Source organism: Protomyctophum bolini (genome assembly GCF_963924005.1).
Source record: "Protomyctophum bolini genome assembly, chromosome: 14".
In the NCBI taxonomy this organism is placed as follows: domain Eukaryota; kingdom Metazoa; phylum Chordata; class Actinopteri; order Myctophiformes; family Myctophidae; genus Protomyctophum; species Protomyctophum bolini.
In genome coordinates, this window is record NC_137875.1 from 31,387,074 (window position 1) to 31,402,526 (window position 15,453).

A 15,453-nucleotide genomic window follows, 5' to 3' on the forward strand; every position below is an offset into this window, starting at 1 on the left:
CCGGTTTAAACAAGTAAAGAAAACCACAGCCTCATCACTGTGTTGGAATTATTGTTTCTTAGCAGAGAAACTTGCAATAGTGAAATAAGTTTTCTGTTCTTTGTTGTTCAGGTGTTCTTTGTTGTCCAGGCCTAAATAGTGTCTGTATGGATTGAAATGTTTTGATATAACCTATTTTTGCACGTCTTTCAATGTAGTGCTTTGGCACAACTAGAAACCATGAAAACAGTTAAAAACAGAATGACTAAACTAGAATTAAAGTGACTGGTTTACATACAGTAATCGTGTCTGTTACTGCACAAGGGCACTAAAGCATTGTGCCATACAATAGGTATTAAAATCAAAGCTTTTTAAAATTGCATTTATCTTTGCAAATCTGCTTAATCACTTAAACCCTATTTAGAGCTACTATAGAAGGTCACAATTGTGATGCCCTGTGAGCTTGTAGATCTGCTATCCAAGTTCGCCTATTATTGGCAAATGTTCACTTACTGTACCAGTATACGGACCCAAGGGTCCATGTAGTTAAAAGGACTGTAAAGGACTGTTAAATGCCTCACCTCACCCATTTTCAAACCTTTTCTATAACTGGTCCTCACCGAAGTTCAATTAAAAGACGGTATGTGTCTACTCTCTGCCGTGTATCAGAGGTGGTTCCGTGGACAGTTCAGAAACCAGCTTCTTTTTCAGTGTGTTGTCTTTCCAGGATGAGAAAGGCTGCAGTTTCTATTAGCTTGGAATCCCCATCAATGATGTCATTAGACAGGTTTCTGAAATGTCCAGCAGACGGAAATGGTGGCAACTTAGTATTAGTGAGAACCAATTACAGTACAGTATATGCAGATCAAGTTTGAAAATGTGCTTAACATAATTTGGTGCTAATCACAGTTATACTCGTCCTATAAATTAATTACGTTGGGCGCTCATGACGAGTATAGGCTCGTCTTAAGGCCCTGCTGTGTTTTATCTTTGGAATCGCTCTGGTTGCTACGGACGCTTGCTAAGGCCTTGCCAGCAGTGCTTCTGTTTCTCCATAGTCATTAGCTTCTGTATTAGCCGCAGCCTTTGCACGCTCTTTTCTCAGTTGTTGCTGTATAAATTGCATTAAAATCCATGGCCAGATACGAAGCCGAATATGTAGACAGGCTGGGGTGCCTGTTGAAATGGTGTCTCATTTGAGTTCAGATAAGAGGCATGAGTAGAGATTATTGAGTGTGACATTCCGCCGGTCAAAGTACACATGGATATCTTATGGTCTAAAATATGACACTCTACATAACGTACGTTATGTAGAGTAGGACACACTGCAGAAACTTCTATGACAACCCTTGGAACAATCTTTTTATTTTACCTTTGAATGATGTGATTTTGACACTGGCCATGAAAAGACATACTCGACATACTCGAATATTGAGTGTTAAATTAACTCTGAGTCTGTATGAATGCAGCCAAATAGCCCCTTCGGTGTGTGTGGAACGGAATGAGATGAGGTTAAAATGGGTGAATGAGTAAGAGAGTCCATTTGCTTCCATTTGTACACTCTGAATTGTGAATGAACTCTCATAATTGTACAGTGTACTGTACGCAATATTTGAGAAGGGAGATTTCAGCAGAACAGTGAGAGTAATTTCCTCCATCCTCACCAGCTCCATTGAAGGAGATTAGCCTTAAAACGAAATGAAAAAAGAAGAAATTAATTTTGGTGATTTCTTGAAATACCTTTTCAACAGGGTTCAAATGGAGTATGTCTGTGTTTTCCTTTTCCCTTTTTGGTTTAATATCAATTGAGGAAAGGTAGGGCATATTACTTTGACAGAGCACTATGTGTAATCTCCACTCATCCATTCACCTATCCATCTTCAACCGCTCATCCAAAGTCACGGCACGGCAGGAGCCGTTCCCCCAGGCTCACTTCTCTTTGCCTGGCCAAACTATCCAGCTCTGACTGGGGGATCTCAAGGCATTCCCAGGCCAGTGTGGATATATAATCCCTCCACCTGGTCCTGGTCCTCATCCCAGATGGACATGCCTGGAAAATCTCCCTCGGGAGCTGACCGTGAAGCATCTTTACTTGAGATTATCAGATCTTTCTAAACAAAGGAGCAGCGACTCAACTCCCGAGTCCTTCACGCATGGCTGAGTTTCTCATATTATCCTTAAGGGAGATGCCAGCGACCCTCATGGGTAAACCCATTTTGGATGCTTGTAATATAATAAAATAAGTAAAATGATGCTTTACCTTGTGATCAGATCACGCAATATAAACCACTTTGAATGTTTTGATTTATAACCAAGAACGGGAGTTAATTAGCAGCCATCTTGTGGAAGTCTGTGTTCCATTCAGTACTTGGTTTATGTCTCACTATTATTCTGAAACTGCAGCACTCATGGACAAAATACATCAAAGATGGTGAAATGATGTAATGTGCCATCCAAGTCTATGGACTTTGATGCCCCCTCAAAAAATCGACACATGACGTGATGTCGGGTGGCAGCCAAGTCTATGGACTTTTAGGTCTATGGACTTTTAATGTTTGCTTTAAGCAGTGACGTCTGAGCTGTCGATCGATTCGCTAACAACGGCCATCGTCTTCTTTGATTGAACGATGACAACACGGGTGTGATTTTATTAATGACATGCCGCTTTGATCTTCCTACCCTTGTGAATTCTACTACTACTACTACTGTACCACACACACACACACACACACGCACGCGTGAGCACGCACGCACACGCACACACCTACACACACCTTCTCATGAGATTGCTTTTAATCTACCTGATTATATTCTATGCATATCTTTTATCTTCAACTACTCCCAGTGCAATGCCCCTGCAAGCACCCTTGATGTACCTGCAATGAATATGGTAATATATTAAAAGTACAGGGTATTCGTTAATCCTTCAGAGGTTCATTAACTCATTTTGGGCGGGAACCCCTTTTGATGTTAGCATTATGTTATGCTTTAGCTATTGAAAAATAGCGCCACCGAGTGGCGCGCTATGAGCCTGTAGGTCTGCAATTTTTGAAAAATCGAAGAACCACTGACATAGAAACGTAGCTTTTTCAGAAAACTGTCGGGATGTAGAAGACATTTTTAGAATCTGATCCCACGTCAAAATGGGTTAATATCATCGTAACCATGGTCACAGACCCTGCCCACTCCCCAGTAGAGATAGTGTGGTAGAAAATGTAAATGTGCTAATATCTAAATGGAGAGTGATGATGATGCTCTGGAGGATAAAGTACCCATGAATACTTGCAGCCTCGGGGGGGGGGGGGGGGGGGGGGGGAACTGTCCAGAAAGTTGCCATGGTGACTAAAGGGCCACAGTAATGCTGGAGCAAATATTCATCACCCACAGCCAATCCGTTTTCATCACGGTAATGGAAATGTAAAGAAATTCGGTTAATTAGCAGGATTGATGGGGACAGTCATCTTGTTCACTGGAATGAGACACAGTTAAATCTATTTACAATAATACCGTAGCAGCACCCTAAGAGGAAAAAGCTGTGTGAAGTCAATGAAGCAGCATCATATGAGAGGGAGCGTTGTTATAGGCCACTGTATATCAATACGGACAGCATGATTCGGTCATAGATATGGACTTATAATATAATATAACACACACACACACACACACACACACACACACACACACACACACACACACACATCGACGTTTGTGTGCAGTGCATGCTTCAATGTCACTAACCTAACCTGATTTGGTAGGAAATTGGCGAACAAAAAAATATTATTATCATCGCTCATGTTATCCGCTGCATGTGTAATTTAGTTTTGGGTAATCTTTTATTATTTCTATGCTATTCTATCTTTCCCTAACCAGCATTGCATCCCAGATCAATTGGCTGAACTTTTACAATCCTCAGGTTATTATTTGTCATATTTTTTAGAGCTTGTGCAGGTTACTGACACCACCATGGCGTCGTCACCTGTCAGATGGTTCTTGGCTTCCACGTCATGGTTTCAAATCCTTTAATGCACACCTGCGTGGTTATCCTTTACTTATGTGACCGTTCTGTATTCTGTGGTCAGGACTCTTCCATTTCCACTCTTGACCATGAGGGATCGTTGACGTACCAACTCCTGTCAGCTCGGTGCTTCCTTATTCAACACACGCAGCTGCTCTGTGCTTCCTCCACCTTTACATGAGTCACACACGCCTGACACCTCTAAAAGGAGAACACGGGCAATGTCATGTAATTTATGTGTCCTTGGATAGATTATATTAGTAAGCATTCCCTGATTCACTCATGCAGTAAAATCATGCTCATTTGGGTGTAAAGACTTGGAACAGTTTATGGGTTTCCAAAGTCACTCTTCAATTCTGTCAATGGAACAGCTCCAGGCTGTAGATCCTGAAGACAGCTTTGGCTCTCAAACTTCTGGCTTTGGGAACCGGTCATTAATTTTCTCTAAAATGAATGAAGAGGTAGTCATATCCTATTTTATGTAAATTTGGTACACAATTTACAAAATGAGTATTCCTTGTTTAAGCAATGTTTAAGCATTAGTTTAATAACTTTCCTTACTCTTTAATTGGCACTTTATTGCGACCGTACGTGTAGGTCTCAGATTATTACCTGCAAAACAGTCAGTCCGTCCGTCCATCACGCCTTGTGACACACACACACTCCATATATGGCCGTCAGTCTGTCAAGCCCGAAAATTAAGACCCGGCCCTACCTGGACCCTAACTGTGCCCAAACTGGGCTGGCCCGAGGCCCCGCCTGGCCTTACTAATTAGCACACATTGTATGCCCTACCTGACCCGAACACGTCATTAAAAAAAGAAAAAAAAATATATACAGTATATACTGTAGGCCTATATACACTATATGCAGTATATAAAGGTCCATATATGGGCATTCCCAGAACTGTTGTTTCAGCCCTTAGGGCAACTTCTCTTCTCGCCCTCAAGCCGCACCCACAGCTGTAGTTGTATGATAAAGGAGGAGGGGTTAGGGGAGGGGCTGATGATGTCACTACTGTATATTACTGTTTATTTCATTGGCCCGTTTGACTGTCAAGGGTTCAGCCTCCAGGAAGAAGCAAAGTTAATACACCATTGCACAAAAAAACGACTCCAGGGTGTCTTATGAAGTACTGTCACCTCATAGACACATGAAAAACTGGAAAAATACACAAATTGTGGCACTCCCTCTTTAAATATTAGCGTTATTGAGACTTCTGATACTACAAGCAACATTGGGCCTGCCCTTTCCCATAACTCCTCCTCATGCCTCATGGGCAGTAGACAGCTATAATAGTTGTGTGGTTGGTGGAAACAGATTGAGGGGTGTCAGTTCATATGCCAGCGCCATGGGATGGATGAAGCCCAGTGGCCGGGTGAGTGGTGCCTCCCTGTGTGGCTGCCATCATGCCAAGCTAGGAGGGTGACAGAAACTGCTGCAACGTTCCAGGGAATATGATGTGGGTGCCGAAGCTGTGACTCTGGGTGATCACAGTGGAAGGAGGGTGGAAAGAATAACTGGTGAAAAAAGAGTATGAGAGGTGGCGACGGAGGGAAAGAAACACTGAGCGTGAGAGTGACAGACGAGAGAGAGCTAGTCAACCTTAGGGAAAATGTAACGAACAGAGGGGAAGCATCCCCTCTACTCCATGAAGTAGAACTGAAAAAACAAGAGACAACATCTGTGGAAAAGGATGAACGAAGCGCTGAAGAGGAGAACACTAAGAGATTGAATTAAAAGTACAATACTTGAGGGACACAAAGTGCTCGGGAGGGAGTGTTTGTATATGGTAGGAAGGGGGCCATCCACTCTGTTTTAAGAGACTATTCTGTGGCACACAAGGCACGGAAGAGCCATAGATGCAGATCATGTGGAGTCGGGATCGCCTTAAGCTTTTGATGCATGCAAAATAACGCAGATTGTAAAACAGTGTTTTAATTTAAACGACCGACAATTGTAAAACCCACACAGGTTGCAACACTTTTGACTTGAGAATGCAGATGGAAATGTCCTTAGATGTTTGGCAAGGATTGCTCTAGCACCATCATACTCATAAGAGTGAAATGAGGGGGAGTCTGGGTGTCACAAGAGTAAAGTTTTTTCCTACCACCGTGGAGAATTCACTGAACCGAATTAGCAACTTCTAACTTACATCCTCCTGGTGAAACTCCTCACTGTTAGGTGAAAAGAAGCGGCTGTTCTTGTGCACCAAGAGACACGTCTACACTATACACCCTCCCACATGACTAACTGTAAGGGGTTAGTTGTGACAGGCGGGACTACACATGGGAAGATTTTGGAATTGGCATAAAAACTAAAATGGGAGAAAATGGGAAGAGGAAGAAGAAGAACTAAATTGGAGTGCAGTACAGTTATTTTTCCCATTATCAAACACTAGTCCCTTAACCCCTGATGCATGCGACCCAGCAGCATAATCTTCAGCTTGCTTGGCAGTTTGAGTTGCTCCTTCTTGCCACAGCTGGTGAGACGAGTCCATGTGTCCTTGGTACCATGTTGTGTTTTTGAGTGGTGCAACCACTCCATTGAACAGCAATGTGTGTCTGTTTGTATGCGTGCGTGTATGTCTGTTTAGAGTACCAACAGATGACAAAGTGGCGCTGTTGAGCTTCACACTGCACAGCTGCATGACGGGAAGCTGAGGTTTTACACGACAATTTCACGGGACCGCGTCTGTGAATATACGCTTGGGTAATCGCGCGTCCAAAGTAAACGCACGCCTCAATTACAAGGCGTGTCAGTCGCTCCCCGTCTGAAAAGGCCTTTAGTTTGTCACTCACGTCTTCTCTGTTTGCTCTGTCCATGTCCCCCATGTGAGTTCTGCTCCCTGTCTGCCTGGCCAACAATGCTAATAAGCAGCTTAAATTTGGGTCCATTGACAAATCTGCTTTGCCAGTGTACAATGCATGTGCAATTTCAGATCGATCGGTCAACCCATTGAGACAAAATATGGATGCACGCAGAGTTTTCAGATATAGGATTGGATTGTTGCTTCTTCACCATTAAACTTGTAAAATCAATGCCGACTTTCAGATGTAACTGCAGAATGTATTTATGCCGTAAAATACCACACAAATGGCATTTGGGCCTCTTTACAACTGATTTAGTGAGTAGCTGCTTGCTCACTTCTCTTCACATTCTACAGAAGCCTATTTTACTTCAACTCATCCTCCAACCTCCAAATATACTGCTTATTTTGGTGCCAATATTATTTGACGGTGGAAAAAGTGGTTATTCTTCTGAGGGGCATAGTCCCAGCCCCTGAAAAGAATAACAACTTACTATGTATACTTTTATACAGGGCCTGCCTGACAGAGAATATTGTCAGTGTGTGCCAAAAGGCAAACAAACTGCAAAATTTGTCACCTTAATGATAAAAACAGATTTTCTTGCTTCGTGTTTTAAGTTTTGCACAGGAAATTAAATCAATGTTTTAAACATACTGCAGTACATGATTGTTAGTGGCTCCCCTGCTAGCCCTCCGAGATGTGCCCGGTGATTTGAGACACTGAGGCAATAAATCGGCTCCTGTCCAGGTGACCTTGACTAGCCAGGCTGGCTTGAAGTGCATTACGAGAACATGCCATTGTAGTTTCCTAATGCACCCGTGATAAATCTTGGACAATTTTCTTTGACGTAGGTGAGTCACTGTACAGTGGTAACAGTTGTTTCATGCTGCATTGAGGTTCATTACCAATTAGCAAATGTTGGTTCTCTTGCTTTTTAGTGTATTAATTAACAAATTCCGTTGCTTAGTTTTTATATATTTGCCTTTATTGGACTTAGTTTGTGGGTTCTGTGTTTATGAATATGAATGTTACATTCATATTCATGTCTGTCCTGTTATTGTCTTGTATTTATTGTTACTGGCAGAGCTGTGTTAGTTATTTTTCCTCTTCTCTTGGCCAGTTCACATTTGTAAAAGAGACTTTAGTCTCAATGTGATTTTTACTGGTTAAAATAAGGTTAAACTAGATAAAGTGCCCCTCGGGCTTGTGCACAGGTCTCCACCAGGGCAGGTTAAGTTTTGGCCTCCTGGTGGTGCTATAATAGGCCAATGTGAATTGTGAAAAGGGTGGGATATATTCCTCAGCCTAGTAGAAAAGTCTGTGAAAGATTTCAAGTAAAATTGCACGCTGCGTTCATGATTTGAGGCTTTTTGTTCAAAACGGGCCAATCCTGCAAACTTTGAAAGCCAATGTTAGCCAATTAGGATGGAATATGAAATATCGGACAGATCCGTCTTGAACACATGACTATAGAGACACTGTAACGATTTGCGGGATTTTTGGACAGAATCTGGAGGAGTAATGTTTTACAAAAGTCGGCCTCCTGGTGGCGCTATAACAGGCCATTCTGGAAAACTTCTGGCAGTGGTTCATCGTTAGCATCCAGGGAGTGTGTGCAAAGTTTGGCATCGACTGGGTTAACGGTGGCGGAGATTAGCTGTTAACAGACGGACACACACACACACACACACACACACACACACACACACACACACGGACGGAGTGCAAAACATACTTTCTCCCTATGCCTAGGCCTGGTGGAGACAATAACAAATAAATAAAACATCAGTAGTGTTCATTTAACTCCGGGGAGTGTAGAGAATGTATGTAACACTTATGTTTCCATTTAGTTACATTTGTACTATCTGGAACAGTGAGGATGAACAGATCTACCGGTACAGACAGTAGATCGCAAGCTACCTCTTGGGCACCCATCGTGTAAATAATATGGGTGGGGGGGCTCTGTGGGGTCAGCTTGCAGTCTTTTACAAAACATTTTACTCTTCATCGCTCCAGTATTCATCAGATTGCTTTATGGTGTCACTCAAATAGGAAAGAGGAAAAATCTAACATAAAAAAGAAGTAGATTTATGCCTAATTCATACTCCCTCACTCCGATCATCTCTTTGTGCGCTTGTATAAATCTAATATATTGTAGTTTGTTTACTCCGAAGTAAAGCCCTTTACTATTCAGCACAGCCAATAGCAAAGACTTCTTTAAGCCTGTTCTTTTTTTCGCTGGTTATATTTTCTCCAGTAAACACTTCCTAAATCCTCTCACTTTTCAAATACCCAAATAAAGCTTTGTCTAGTCTAGAAACAGTGGATTTAGCCATCGCTCCCCCCAAAATAAATCAGCATTTCAGTTGCCTGTAAGGAATTGTGTGGGTGTACCACGCGTGTGCAGAGAATGTTGTTTATATGTACTGTATCCGTTAGACATTTAGCAGGCTGGGCGGGTTTGCATTCCACCACTAAAAGCAGATTATCTTGTCAAGAGTTTTAGCCCATGAATTGTTGATTAAAAATAGGTCCTACTGACACTTCAGTGTGAGATGTAATAAAGACATTTGCCCTTGCTAGGAATTGTGTTTTGCTGCCAAGGACTCCTCTGCCTGACTGTTACAAGCACCCGTGAACTATGATTTAAAAGCATCTCAATCTGACTTTCCATTATGGAAGACTGGTGCATAACAGGTGCTTTAGAGACATACAGTGGCAATGTCTAGCTAGGGAAATACAGTGCCATTGAAATAACAACCTGTAGCGGCCACAACCCTAACCCTCAGCACACACAAATACAATACATACCGGTACATTTATAAATATTGTCCACAGGCACACACGCATAGCCTTATTTCAACCACATCTTCCTGAATTGAAAGTAATAGATGTCTTTTGACAGTTAACTCCCACTCGATAAAAAAAGGCTTTTGTCAGTGTCAGTCACAGGTATAAAGGAGTTAGCTGGAGAAATGAGTTCTTGAAAACTGTGTCAGCTTCTGTCTTGTGATGTCTGAACGTGTGTCATTCTCAATTGATGCACCAAAAAGAGACTGCAGTCTTACGTGAGAGACAGAACAATGTAGCCTCCTCACATACTCAAGTTACACTCATTCATCCAGACAACCGACTACTCCCTGTGTTACTTTGCAAGTATTATGATATGTGACCCTATAAATCATTATAATTAAGGCTTTATAATGTGTTATGATCGCATTATGAGTACGTATCATGGCTCGGCAAGGCTTACTTACTACTTACTATGAGAGTGCTTATAACTGTATTTTATAGTTATACAGTGTCAGCTGATTGCATTGCATTTATACTTAACGTTAAGTTTATAAAATTCTAATGTGTAATAAATATTGTTGTATAGTATTAGGAGTATATTTAGTCTTTATATCTCAGTGTTATAAGTAGATTGTAATGCATAAGTATGAAATGAAGCCTATGGGATGCATAGAAAGTGTTTTATATACTAGAGGTTCGGCCATCGCATCTCGCATCTATTTTGGCCACTACGTGCCCCCCCCCCCACGTCTACATCACACGAGCAATCCAACCGATATGCCCATTATATGAGTGTATCAGAGGATGTTGAAAATCCTCATATGTTGAAAAGTACTCCTCATACTGTACATGCATGTTGTGTATGGCATGTTGATCTCCATGTTTGTGCATTTGACATGACATACATTGACATGACGTTTGGCGGTGGCATTTCACATCATCTAGGGTTGACCACGTTAGATCGCCATGGTTACTCAATAGGTTAGAGTCACTGACTTCATGCCCTCTATATTCGGACATGGTCAACCCGGAACTCCATATATGGACATGGTTGACATGGAGCTTCTTATATGGATCCTTATTGCGACTGTAGGTCGCAGATTACTATGAACACCTGCAAAACCTGCCTGTCGCTCCATCACTCACGCCTTCATAATGGTTGTCAGTCCATCACGCCTCGTGACATCACGCCTCCTGACACACTCCATATATGTACGTCTGTCTCCATAGACACCTTGTGACACGCTCCTGAAGGCTGTCAGTCTGTCACGCCTCTGACACGCTCCATATATGAAGATCACGACCATATCAATCTGACATCATCAAACCCTCTACACTCAAGACACGCTATGGCCATGAACCCTGGCCATACCTGTTTTTCATTGTGCTTGTTTTGGTCAATGAACTCTACATATGACCTCACTGACACCAGATTAATAGTTCAACTCCTGCTTCTCAACTGTGCTGTATTAAGAAGCTCTGTTGTTTCAGCGCGACCTCACCCTTTAGTTATTAGATTAGTTTAAGACGTTTTAATATAGGATAAAAAAAAGTATATCCTGCATATCCTAAGGCAGTGGTGTTAAGTAACTACTCAAGTACTGTACTTAAGCAAAAGTTTTAGGTATTCTTTTGTATTTCCAATTTTCTGTACTTTTACTTCTACTGCACTACAACTCAGAGGCAAATATTGTACTTTAGATACTAGTTACTTTGTTTGATTTGGATTATTATTACAAAACATGCATTTACCACTTCATCTCAGTATACGTACATTTCAGCTATTTGAAAATAGCACATTTACAAGCTTACAATGTATTGCATCGCGGCACATTGTGACCTTGTAGATCTGTTTTCAAAAGATTTGAAAACTTTTTACTTTACTTTATACATTTTCATTCCAATACCAATACTTTTGTACTTTGAATTCCAGAATTTTTGTACATTGCAGTAAAAAGAAAATGTGAATACTTTTTCCACCACTGCATGTCCTAAGGCAAGGTCTTTGCTTTTCTGTACAATACATCCTATATCACAGATGTCTGTTATCTTATGAATCGTCAAAGCAGCGGGAAACACAAATCCATCTCGCAAAAATGCTAAAGTAAGTCCCAAAACACATCTCTCTCCATCTTACCTTGGTCTGGCTTTCTCCAGACATGGACAAACCACCTGACAACGAAGCTTGTGTGAGCGTGATTCATCTCTCCAGACAGCGGGACAGCTAAAGATAAATCGAGCGCCTCACGTGTTTCTTTAAACTCACACAATGCATTCAGCCACACTTCTTTTGCCCCCGTCTGTTTTCCCCTGCACATTACTGTCACATTACAGCATGCATCAGACCTGCGTCTTGGCACCTTGACTCCCTGCCCCTCTGAGAAGGAAAGGGCCTGGCTGTGACCTGTGTTTATCCCAGCATGACTCATTACCCCGACATAGAGAGCACTGTGTCGGTGCAAGGAGCACAGCGCTGGCACAAATAGTGCTCCACATATACACACACACGCACACACACACGCGCACACACACACACACACACACACACACACACACACACACACACACACACACACACACACACACACACACACACACACACACACACACACACACACACACACACACACGCACACACACACACGCACACACACACACACACACACACACACACACACACACACACACACACATACAATACACGTGAGCACACACACACACACACACACACACACACACACACACACACACACACACACACACACACACACACACAACATGCACATACCTGGCACACACACTAACACATTCATAGTGCTCAACACCTGTGCGTTCCCCTGATCCATCAATGCCAGGCCTTTATACCCCCCCTCCCTTAGCACTAATGCGTGAGGCCAGATATAATTAAAAACCCCTTTTTTAATGCAAAAGCAAAACTCCCTTGCAGCCACCCAGGCTATGAAAGCCCACAATGCTTTGTGCTCAAGTAGCATCATGTGGATGCGGAAGGAGGAGAGAGTCTTCATTTTCTGGAGGTGACGATCAGAGCAACACTCTGGGTGTTGTTCAGCGGGTCTCAGGAAATAAAATTACAACAACACAACAATAGCATCTGTGCACAGAGGAGTAGGTACTGTAGAGCTTGCTACTGATTCACAATATGAGGAACATATCTCTATGACCCTTCTCAAAAGAGAAGGATTGCTGTGGGAAAGTCATTTATTGGGACGTTATGAATTGGTTGCAATATTGTCGCTGTCGCTGTAGCTCCATATTTCATTTTCATTTTATTTAAATTGTTATGCTTTTCATAAATGAATGCCCTATTTTATACTTTGTTGTATGACAATGTAATGTAAAAGTAGCACAAATTTCAAATCTAGACGGTCACAACGTGCCGTGAGTTGGTAGAGCTTCTATTTTACCTATTTTTTTTAATTAAAAGTGGTTAAGTCTGTCTGTTTTATATTTAAACAATGAAAATAAGAGCTTGTTACTAAAGAATAACTACATTGGATCCATTGAAACACGTCCTTTTGTCAGTTCCTGAAAAGTAATGAATTTGGACATAAAAGGTTTCCGCTCAACAGTGATTAAATGCTTCCCACTTTGTACAATGAGATTCATATCTCCATTTATAAACCAAGGATATTTAATGTACGTATGGGAAACACCCTCTTAGTATGGTGCATCTTGAACTCACTGGTTACACATGCATAGCCAAATCCATCCATCCACAATGACTGGAGCTTATCATTTATCTAGTTGCGGTATAAAACAAGTCCATCCATAACACTGGTGTAGAAAGAAAATATCAATCAAATAACATCCCAGCTTCAGTAATGAATGGTCTACAGATATGGGATATAGGGCATTGGTTAGTGGGATTTAGAGTTGGCACGGGGCATCCTCTTCCCTGATCACCAGGACGGGGCCAGAGGTGAAGAGGGGTGAGGAGTTTATCTCCCTTAGCGTCCACTGGTATTGCTCCCTCCTGGCTTAGCGCTCCCACCCCTGGCCCCTCTACCCTCTCCCGGTGACCCTCTCTGTTACTCTTCAATTCCATTTTCCTCACAATAACACCATGACAAATTGAGCCTGCCAGCGAGCGATCTATCATTGTCCTACATCTCATCCTCCTATGCCCTCTGTCTCTCTCACCCCTTCTGTCTCTCTTGCTCTCTCTCTCCTTCTCTCCGCTTCTCCTCTTCTCTGCGTGTTTTCTTCGTCCTAATGGTTTCGTGTCTCTCTCTGTGTGGCCACTTTATCTTTCTGCCCTTCTCCTTTTCCCACCATAACCTCATCCATTTTTGTCTTGTTTCTTATTGTACTTTATACTTTTGTCACCAACCATGTACTTCTTCTCTGTCTCTCTTCCACATGGCGTATTCTTTATTATTGTACATTTTTTTATTAATTTTCTATCTCTCTTGCCCCTTTTCTCGGCATCGTTCTCTTAACGATTCATCCGTCAGATTTCCATGTCCATATACTGTACATACGTTACCGTACTTTGTATCCCCAGGCAGGCTCAGCCAGTTAGTACACAGAACATGGGTGTTTTTTGTAAATATGCTTTGAGAATCTGCTCTAATTTAGAACACTCTGGTTTTGACATCATAGAGTGATTTGATATCGGTAACCAATTTACCAATGGTCATAATAGATTCTCGTACGTCGCTGCCATTGATATGCTTTAAAATTAATTCAAATTAATTATTACCTGTTTTGTTACACATAGATGCATGTTTAATACTTCCTGGCCTAGCGTATCAAATCTGAATCAGAACAACCTTTACTGTCACATCATAACTTTACAGGTGTAAAACAGTGTTTGAAATTTGTTTTTGTGCAAGCTCAGTTTTTTTGTTTTGTTTGTTTGTTTGTTTTTGTATCAAAAAGGAGACAAGGTATACAGGTATCTGCATATTTACACAAAGCATATCCATCCAAACATTAATGTACACAAGTTTTCAAAATAAGGTGCATGCGGGCATAAGAGCTCTAAATGAGATTAAGGTGCAGAGTATCGGTGTCAACCGAGTTCAACCACATAGACAAATTAAAGGGTTGCTTTACTTTAGGTTGCTTTTTCAAACAAGCCGCCACCATTGCGGTGTGATGTGATATGACTTCAATCCATTGTCCAGTTGCTCTGACAACACGGCTCTACTCTCAGAGTGGTCAGTGTGTGCCCACTGCAGGGGTCATCGCCATGCTGGCTGCTTGTGGACATTTTTGTCAAACATCCATTTTTGCCACAGATGTACAAAATAATAAGCACACAATAATATCACCGGAAACGCATACTGTAAGGAGCTAGCCCTGCATGATCATAACAGGTCTGTAACTCTGAGAGTTTACAAACTCTCATTTGTACACTCTCAGTGTAAAGTCCACGCAAATAAAACCTTTGAGAACCACATTTGAGTTGGGCTCCTAATTAAATAGTGTCATATCATAGTTAATTATTCTCATAGATATTCTGAAGAAAACCTGGAGACTTGTCATTCAGTAAATTGGGTCTTGTGATCAAAATTAGAACATTATAATGGCGTGTGAAAAATAAAATAAATGTGCCACATACTGTACAAGACCAAGTCTTTGCCACGGACGGACACATTTTGTCCGTATATTGATTGATGACCCCTGGCCCGCTGAGCTCTCCCAGAGCACAGTGGCCACTGCCAGTCAGTGTGCCGCTCTGAGCACCCCAGAGCACAGGTCAGAACTTCTGAATGACCAGAGAGAACCCCAGGTGCACTCCAGTGCATATTTCCCAACACAACCCATATCATAATGCTCCTAGTAAGAGCAGGGACCTGGGTCCGAATCTGTCCCTCTATCTCTGCCCTT

General features: G+C 41.9%; 1 protein-coding gene across 2 annotated transcripts in view; it reads left to right on the forward strand.

Moving 5' to 3' along the window:
- grid1a (glutamate receptor, ionotropic, delta 1a) overlaps positions 1-15,453 on the forward strand; it is a 292,626-nt gene that overhangs the window by 172,701 nt on the left and 104,472 nt on the right. The gene's annotated exons all lie outside the window — the stretch shown is intronic.